The following is a 10,254-nucleotide window of genomic DNA, read 5'->3' as shown; positions in this document are numbered from 1 at the left end:
TAAATCACACACACACACACATTCACTGTCCAGTGAATGATGGTCCCAAACATTTTTAATTCCTGTCTCAATCTCCCTCATTTTGTAAAATGAAATATACATTTCAGAAATATAATCGGTTTTAACAACTGTGTAGGATCTTGAAAACATTAAGTTTTGTCCCAAATACTGCAATCAGACAACCTGAAGTACAGCATTTCCCAATGACTAATTACCTGATTTTGTGCTTGAACCCTGGCATTTTACTATAGGGCATGGTGGAGAAAGGGAGGGAAGGAAGGGGAAGAGCACTGTGTTCAGTGTTGGACAGCAATGAACAATCAGGTCAGGGTTCACGTTGCATGTTACAGTCTTTTGATACATACCTGGAGTGTGGCATTACTATAAAAGGGAAAATAACTCTGTGAGCAAAGGGATTAGGATGCCAAAATTGTTGAATACCAAGATGGCAAACATTTGTGGCTAATATTATCTTGGGTGCGAATATTGCAATGACTGGCAAATCTTCTTTATTCAGTAAATCTTGTTAAGAATAAATACATGAAGGTATACAAACAAAAGGTAGTTTTCAAACAAAGGCATTTTTCTGTCTCCTACAAAATAACTACAACACTGGATGGATGTAGGGGCTGTGAACTCAGGCTGGAAAGTGAATTAATCAAGGAATAAGACTCCTGCAGGTCACTCCCATTCAGGTCACTGCACACAGAGACCCCAGAATCAGAGCACACACCTCCCAGTCCTCTGTAGACCCCTCCACAGGGCTTGAAACAGGCACATCCCACCACCAGCAGCCATAGGACATGGCTGGGAAGGGCTGAGACCTGCCTGGCCAGGGAGGTTTGGCAGCAGTGTTATGTGGCAAACTCAGACAAAAACACCTGCAACACAAGTGAAAACTGTGACTACTGCTCAGAGGTCAAAATATAAATCCAGTACGAAAGCAGTGACAGTTGTCAGTTTTTGTTATTTTCTATAAAGACATTGATTTCATATTGGCAGTGTACTGGAATTTCACTGAATTCTTCTATCTTCAAAATATGGCACAGAATGGGTCACTATGAGATGTGTTAAATTTTAACAATAAATGTAAATATATGCTTTCAGAAACTTCACTCTGTGCCAGAAGGCAAATTACACACACTTCTAATATACAAGATGAATGGACTCTATTTAGATCTATCTATGTATATAAGATTCACGGGCCCATCGTAAGAGGTCAGGTTTGAGGCCACCTGAGGAAACTGAACATGCACAAGTCCATGGAACCCAATGAGATGCATCCCAGGGTCTTGAGGGAGTTGGCTGACACAGTGGCCAAACTAGTCTCCATGATATTTGATAACTGGATGGATGGCCCCATCCCAATAAGTTACAGTCAACAGTTCGATGTCAAAGTGGAAACCTTGAACCAGTGGTGTCCCCCGAGGATCTGGGACCAATACTATTTAATATCTTCATCAATGACACAGATGCTGGGATTGAGTGCACCCTCTGCAAGTTTGCAGATGACACCAAGTCAAGTGGTTGACAGGCTGGAGGGAAGGGATGCCATCTAGAGGGACCCGGCCAGGATTGAGGAGTGGAACCGTGTGAGATGTGTGAAATTCAACAAGGTGAAGTACAGGTCCTGCACATGGGTCAAGGCAATCACCAGGCTGGGGAATGAAGAGGCTGAGAGCAGCCCCGTGGCAAAAATCTTGGGGATACAGGCAGACAAAAAACTGCACGTAGAGCTAACAATGTGCACTTGCAGCCCAGGAAGCCACACATGTCCTAGGCTGCATCAAAAGCAGCGTTGGCAGCAGGACGAGAGAGGGGATTCTGCCCCTTTGCTCCACTCTGGCAAGACCCCACCTTGAGTTCTGCATCCAGCTCTGGGGTCCCAGCACAGGAAGGACATGGACCTGTTGGAGGGAATCCAGAAGAGGCCATGAAGATGATCAAAGGGATGAAGCACCTCTCCTACAAAGACGGGCTGAGAGAGCTGTGGTTGTTCAGCCTGGAGAAGAGAAGGCTCCGGAAAGACCTGGTAGCTTTTAAGCTCAGGGTACTGAGGGAGCTGGTGGAAAAGCTCACCAAGCCACTCTGTATGATTTATAATCAGCCCTGGTTAACCAGAAAGGTCCCAGGTGACTGGAGGTTAGACAGTGTGATGGCCATCCACAAGAAAGGTCCAAAGGAAGATCCGGGGAACCACAGGCCTGTCAGCTGGACCTCAGTGCCCAAAAAGGTTATAAAACGGATTATCCTGAGTGTGATCACATGGCATGCACAGGACAACCAGGAGATTAGTCCCAGCCAGGATGGGTTCATAAAAGGCAGGTCCTGCTGGACCAACCTGATCTTTTATGACCAGCTGACCTACCTAGTGGATGTGGGAAAGGCTCTGGATGTTGGATCTGCAATAGTGTGGCCAGCAGGGCCAGGGCAGTGATTGTCCCCTGTACTTGGCACTGCTGAGGCCACACCTTGAGTGTTGTGTCCAGTTACGGGGCCCTCAATTCAAGAAGGACATTGAGGTGCTGGAGCGAGTCCAGAGAAGGGCAACAGAGCTGTGAAGGGTCTGGAGCACAGGTCCTATGAAGAGAAGCTGAGGGAGTTGGGGTTGTTTAACCTGGAGAAAAGGAGGTTCAGGGGGAACTTTATCACTCTCTACAATTCCCTGAAAGCCTCTTCTCCCAGGCAACAAGTAACGGCATGAGAGGAAACGGCCTGAAGCTGTGCCAGGGGAGGTTCAGGATGGACATCAGGAAGAATTTCTTCACTGAAAGGGTGGTTAGCCTTGGAATGGGCTGCCCGGGGAAACAGTGGAATCACCATCCCGGGAAGTGTTCAAGAAATGACTGGACATGGCACTCAGTGCTATGGTTTAGTTGACAAGGTGATGTTTGGTCAACGATTGGACTCGATGATCTTGGAAGCCTTTTCCAACCTTAATGATTCTGTGATTCTAAGTATGTAAAGGTGGCTTATAATAAAGGTGGAGAGACAGTTTTTACCAGGGCCTGCAGTGACAGGACAAGGGGCAATGGTTTTAAACTGAATGAGGGCAGGTCTAAACTGGATGTAAAGAAGAAATTCTTTACTATGAAGGTAATGATACACAGGAGCAGGTTGCCCAGAGAAGCTGTGGATGCCACAAACCTGGGAGTGTTCAAGGCCAGGTTGCATGGGACCAGGAGCAACCTGGTCTAGTGGAACGTGTCCCTGCCCATGGCAGGGGGGTTGGAACTGGATGATGTTTAAGGCCCCTTTCAACCCACACCAGCCTATCATTGTATAAAATATCCTAAAATGATTCTAAAATAACACCTCCCATGCAAAAAAGACACTCATCCTGAGGCAACAGCTTCAGTCCTTTTCTTGTATGTGTTGACAAATTCACTTGTCAGGCTACCTAGGTGCTCCTTCTCTGCAGTAAAATAATAAATAAAAATTAAAATGCTCACGCTTCAGGAAAGGGTGCCAATTAAGAATACTAAAAATAAATGTGCAGAGCGCTGGCAGTCTTAGGAGATAAAGCCAGTTTACATTTTATTAAGCCTATATTAATGTTTTGTTTTCTTAATTTTGCACAACCATGAGGAGCAAGAATGTTATTTTGAGTATGAAAGCTCTAATTCTGGAACCTCCATTCAAATAAAAATGTATCTGAGAAAAAAAAAATCTGATGAGCAGAGTGAAAGAAAAACAGTTAAGAGCTAAAGCAAGGTAATAAATAATACAAACATTCATGCATTTAACAATAGCTTAATTTACAGCATAGAAGAAGATATTAATTTTTGCAAAAGCAACTGAAATAAAGTTTGATTCACTAAATGAAGGTTAGGTGTACTAAAGAAGGTTATGTTAATCATAAAACAATTCATGAGGGCACAGTAAAATGACTGTTAAGTATGTAACAGATTTACTTAAAAATCCCAGAAGAATCATTCTATCTCCCCAGAGGAGGGCTTCCAGATCTCTCACAGATACAGGCTGGCAGAGCCCAGTGGTGGATCACAAAACAAAACACACTGGGCTCTACCCTCTGTGATGGGATGGAGGCCTATGGGTGCATGATCCAGAGGAAGGACACATCACACTCCCCATACTCACTGTTTTATGAGGTGCAGCATCTTCTATATTTGCAACACCTGAGCACACCTTACCTGTGGAGCTGTTGGGGGCCAAGGGTCTACTGTAATACCTCACACCCCTCTTTGGATACACAGATTTCCCTTTGCTAAGAATGCAAAGTAAATTACTCAGAGACATCACAGGATGGTTGCCCAGAGACTCAAAGGAGGATGCTAACTGGAAGGGACATACAGACTCTGAGCTGACCAGTGCAACTCAAGAGTGATACCCTTTGGATAAAAGAGGCACATCCATGAAAATGGAGCCTTGGCATACAGCAGCCATCCAGAAAGTACACTGCATGCTAGAATTTCCTGATCAGAATGTCATTATGCCCCCCATATGGCTTTCCCATATCTTGAAATGTGTGTGCAATTCCGCTTCTTCCATAGGAACTAGAAAGGGCAATGAAGAGGCACAACTGAGTGGGTTCGACATCTCTGTCCAGAGAAAACATTATTGAAGTGAGGATGTGGTTGGGGACTGTAAAACCACATATGGAAAATAGAGGTTGGGTAGGAAATAATTTTTCCCTGCCTTTTCCAGTACAAAAACTGATGACCATCAAACAACTCTACACAGAAACATGTTCAAAACCAACTAAAAAGAAAGAATAGTTCTTGCAACAGGCGGCTGCAGAATTTCCATTCAAAGGACACCATGGCTGCTAGAAGGTTTTGTGTGTTTGATGGGAGACTGGAGAGTTTCATTCAAGAGAGAATCACTGGCACTTTCTGGATAGCTAGAAACCACATCTGGCTATGGCAGGTCCTCCACTGAGAACAGCTGGATGCTGTAGGAGTATCAGAGGAAAATGGGACAGGATTAGATTAGATTAGATTAGATTAGATTAGATTAGATTAGAAAAATGACAATATTATATTAATGGTTGGACTCAATGATCTTGGAGATCTTTCCCAAACTAAATGATTCTATGACTTTGCAGCCACTGACCCTCTGTTTCTAGGGATTCATGACTGACAGCAAAGACAACACGAGAGCCATGTGTGCCAAGGGCAAGCATCTGAACGGGATGAAGATGGACAGATACACCCAGAACGAAAAGAGTGAACTGGGGCCAGGGAGATGGGCACAGGAACAATCATACAGCGGACCTGAGACACTGGCAAACTTTAAGTCACTCCTGGGCTTGGGATCACACAGCTTTTCCTTGGTCTACAGGACTGGCCATGTGGGACGATCTACCCTCACCCCTGGGGCTGAAGGAATGAAAACCCAAAGGTGTGTCCAGGAAGATTTGCCTTGGAAGAGATTGCTGGAGGTCTCCACTCAAATGCCCTGTTCACAGCAAAGTGCAAAGCTAGATGAGGTTATCACAAGCACCTCAGAGGACTGAGCATCTGCAGCCTCCCTGGAAGCCTGTACCAGTGCTGAACCACCCTTGGGAGGATGGAGAGCTTTTGTCTTACATACTTCACCAAGTTCATGGTGATTTTAGTCCTTGTGATTTTATGAAATCAGAAAACAGACGTGTATGGCTAAATCAAGGTCTTCCTGGTCATGACACAATGAAGGATTAGAAGTCACAGGTATTCAAAATTCTCCCCGATCCCAAGAGAATTCAAAGCAGGCAATCTATGCTGAAGTGCTACCATCTATAGATACATACAATCTGCCTTACCAACCACAGACACGGCCCTCTGCTTCTCAAGTAGGCACTCACTCAAGAGCCCCAAGACTGAGCCCAAACCAGGCTCAGACTGCACCGTCAGGAGAAAAGGCACCAGAGCAAATGAAACCACTGCCTGAGATATTTTTAATGCCTTGGGTAATCTCTGTAAAGGAGCATGTGCCAACCTGTGGGATAAAGCCTGGGGCACAGGTATGGCATAAGCATGACCTGTCTCAGTAAAAAGATGTCACACATGGATCCATTGTCACAAAGGAAGGCCCCACCAGTGAGAGGCAATGGCAGCCAAATGTGGAATATCACTGGTAGCTGGTGAAGACACCGACTGAACAAAGTCTTCAGAAACCTGAATAAAGTGTGCAGGTGAGGCAGGTGGGATGGTAAATGATGGCCTGCAAACTCTGCCACAGACCAGTTGGTGTTACTGCTGCAACGGGGTTGCGCAGACAGACAAGCGTCTTAACTATGCAAGATTTTTACATCAAGAACAGAAGAATGTGGAATGCTTTCAAGGATGAAAATCCAAGGATACACAGAAGATCAGAAAAGACCTTGTAATTAGTGGCTGGAACATGAGTTCTCAGCAGAAGACTTCTAAGAAGGCTTTTCCTGAATGAGTGAAATCCACCAGTGCACAGAGAAAAAAGTATTCTTCAGGAGCAGGAAAAGAGAGGTGATTTTTACCTGACTATACATACGATTGGTGGGGCAATTATGGGAATAGTACATGCCATTTTTACCTGTGTACTCCAGAAAGGATGCTGACAAATTGAGAAATCTGATAAACTCCTCTCCCTTATAGCCTTAAGCTGAATATATATAGCTTACCTGAGAAAATGTTGAAAGGAGACTTGAAGATGGCCTATGAGCAATACAAAGGGAGAAGATTTCTGACAGCTCTTTAACCTACACAACAAAGATCCCCACATCCAATGGATCCAGCTAAAGCTAGACAAATCCAACACAGGAATAGTACAAAATTTGAAAAGCAGGATAAATCAATCACTCGAAAAACTTGCAGAGGAATCTAGGGTATCACTGAAAATCTTTTGTTTCCTTTTATTTTATTGTAAAATAAATACTCTTTACTATTTTCTGCACAGACCAGCCAGTTGATCACAACAGGTTTTTCAATATTAAACTCATTAGTAGTTGTAGAAGTTGGCCAAAAGGTGAGGCAGTCTAGCTCTGGGTGAAAAGGGACTTTGAAAGCAATGGTCTAGCAATGTATGAGGAAAGCCTAATGGACAACCATGACTGGATAAACCATTCTTCATGGAGGGTGGGCCCTCTTTATGTGTCTGGCAAACTCTGAATAATTCTGAGGTAAATCACTTCATCTGTTGCACTGCCTGGAAGAAAAAAACTAGCAGTATATCCAAAATACTGTGCTATAGATACACTTTATATCCAATGCACTCTATCTATCAATATAAAATTTAATAACTATATAACATTATATTTTATATAGGACATATTATATTATACCAACTATCATATATATTGTGATATACACACACATATAAATATATATATACGCACACAGTAAATCCAATTCGCCGTCCAAACAGATGAAAGTTGCTCAAATGCAACCTTCACTTAAGTGATCTATAGTGCAGAGAGACCTTGTGGAAGAAACAGGCTATCACCAAGTGCATTGTACAGCAGGGAAGTACAAGACTAAAATTTTCCAGCTAAACTATCTGTGATGAAGAATGTCACCAGGGCAAGAGACATGAAGTAAGATTGAGAACAACCAGCTCCCCCTTCTTCAGCAAAGCCCAGACAGACCATCATTGGCTGAAATTGCTTGGAGAAGATATTGCAGTTAGCCTTTGGTTTGTAGGTGAAAATACTGCCACAACAATCAATCAAACATTGATATTTTTACAGGAGGAGACAACAACAAATCAGTGTTTGCTGCCACAACACACACAGAAAACAGACGGTCAGAAACTTCTGCAGGAGGATTATCAGAGCTGGAAACAAGGCAATGCTTCTGAAGGGATCGCTTCCTGACTTCTGTTAAAACATGGCCAAATCCTTATCCCCACACATTCGAAGCCCAAACAACCAACCAGACTAAGGCAGAGAGGTGAAGCTCAAGCCACTTGAACTGGAAACATCCCCTTCTCTTCCATTGTTCTCCAAACACATCTTACTGAGGACATGGGCTGTGGGCCCACAACTGCCCAACACATCACTGGAAGGATAGAAAGATTCTCCAGTGCTCATCTACATGTGACAAAGAGCAGTGGGACATGTACCTGGCCAGCCTGGCAGTACATGCCTTGGGCACTGCTGCAGCCTCAAGCAGGTTGGGGAAGGTATGGAGAAGGAGCATCTCATGTTCACGTTAAACCATCCGCTGTGACCAGACTCCAGCAGGGATCACAGGGTTTAATTCTGCAGAGAATACCTATCCTAGGTGTGCTCACTTGGTTAAGAGCATGACTTTTTCAGAGATGCCTCCACTGTTGAACAGTCAGAACTTGTGCTGCCTTCTCCTTCAGCCTTTAAGAAGTTTGTAAAGCATTGCTATTTTGTACTTCACTAGACACAGTCTTCAAGAAGTACAGATGGAAGAGATGAAGTGATAAAAGCAAGAAATACATTTAATACTTCAAAAGCATCTCCTCATGGAGGAAGAATGAGACCAGAAAATCCCATGAAGGCAAGAAAATAGTTTATTTGTCCAAAAGAGAATGGGAGAAAGAAATGAAGTCAGTAAGATAAAGTCTGACAGAAGAGAAAACCAGGTTCTCAGACAATAAGGCATTACACAAGGAGGAATAATAGAAGATGGATAAACATTCAGGTAGGTATTTAAGGAGGGGCACAGCTGAACATGTGCACAGACCAATTCCAGAGACTGCATTTGCAAACATATTACACCCCAGATCTGGTAAATAAATAAACCTTCACTATACAGCTCTGTATTCCACACAGACTGCTCCTCTCAACTCCACCTCCATCCCCAAGAAAAACATTGATGAACATGAGAGAGCTCCAGGACAAACTGGGAAGGTGTACAAGGAGTGACAGGGGCTGAACTCTGGGAAGAGAAAAACCTGCCTGATGCATTTCACCCACAAATAAAACAGGGATGGAATATTTCAGTTGGAAGGGACCTACAATGATCATCTAGTCCAGCTGGACTAGATGCTCCTCCTCCTCTTGAAGAACAATACAGATCAGGTTGCTTTAAGTACAGCAATCTCACCATGCTATAGAATCATAGTTCCTTGCATGACCATTATCATTTTGGAATACAAGCACACCCAAAAGAAATGGCATCGTAATTCCTTGTTCAGGTAAACCTAAAGATGAGAATGCAAGAACCATTCAGAGGTATCCAAGGGGTACAAAACCCAGGGGAGGAGGTAAATGCTTATGAAGAGAGGTAAAGGCAGGTCACTGCAGCAGGTTAAACCTGTTAATCTTGTTCATTAGGATTCACTGCACATTTAATTTTCAAATGTTTGGAGGGTTTTTATAATTTCCAACAAGAACCATGGTACTACAAGTTCACTCCTTGGCCATGCTTGAAAAGCTCCATCATGAATCGTAACCGGAAAAGTCTGGTTTGAAAGATCAGGTCATTCCTAAGAAGTTAGGGAAATACACAAATGATTGGTTGTGCCATCACCAATAACAGACACAAAGTAACACAAAATAACATTAACAACTTGGCCGAGAAACAGGGCAAAAAAGAACGAAAACCATTCCAAATGAACAATTTGATCATTCACATTTACAAGTGCCCCATCCATGGGTAATGACCGTGGAGCTCCAGCCCCTCAGGAATGTGTGTGCAGCACAGCAGTGATGCACAACACCCTCGGGCTTAGAAGAAAAGGGAGTCCAGCTTTCAACTCAGACAACTGTGGGATTCTCTAGTGGGAAGTCAAGGCTGCACTCTGCAGCTTTAGGCAGCACACACCTGAAGGGTGGTAACCATGCTCCAGCACTCAACTGGACACAAAACGAATGGCGTTTCCAACCCCTCCTCTGCTCTCTTGGTACACACCTTAGGATAATGGCCCACTACTTTCTCCTCACTTTTTTTAAGGCTGGAAAGCATAGTGGCTCCCATGCAATCCACCCAGTACAACCAGAGATAATGACAACAGATTTGGGCGCCGAGCTCGGTAAGGACATGCTGCTCCTCAAGACACAGCCCTGCAAAAAACAGACCCTGCAGACAAAAGCCACACAAATTCTTACAGTAGCCATCCCGGCAAATGAGTAACCGGCTGCGGAACTCAAGACAGGCACGGCACTGAGGCAAAGGCAGGGAAAGACACTGCCTATCTGGAAAGCAACTTCGGGAACGTACAATAGCTATCAAGGCAGAACTCCACGGCAAGCAAAGGCAGCGTGCAAAGTAATGCCACGGTGACCAAATGGCAGCTATCAAGGCAGAACTCCACGGCAAGCAAAGGCAGCGTGCAAAGTAATGCCACGGTGACCAAATGGCT

This window comes from Corvus brachyrhynchos, unplaced genomic scaffold (assembly GCF_000691975.1).
Source record: "Corvus brachyrhynchos isolate BGI_N302 unplaced genomic scaffold, ASM69197v1 scaffold3, whole genome shotgun sequence".
NCBI classification, from domain to species: domain Eukaryota; kingdom Metazoa; phylum Chordata; class Aves; order Passeriformes; family Corvidae; genus Corvus; species Corvus brachyrhynchos.
This window is presented reverse-complemented; position numbering follows the sequence as displayed.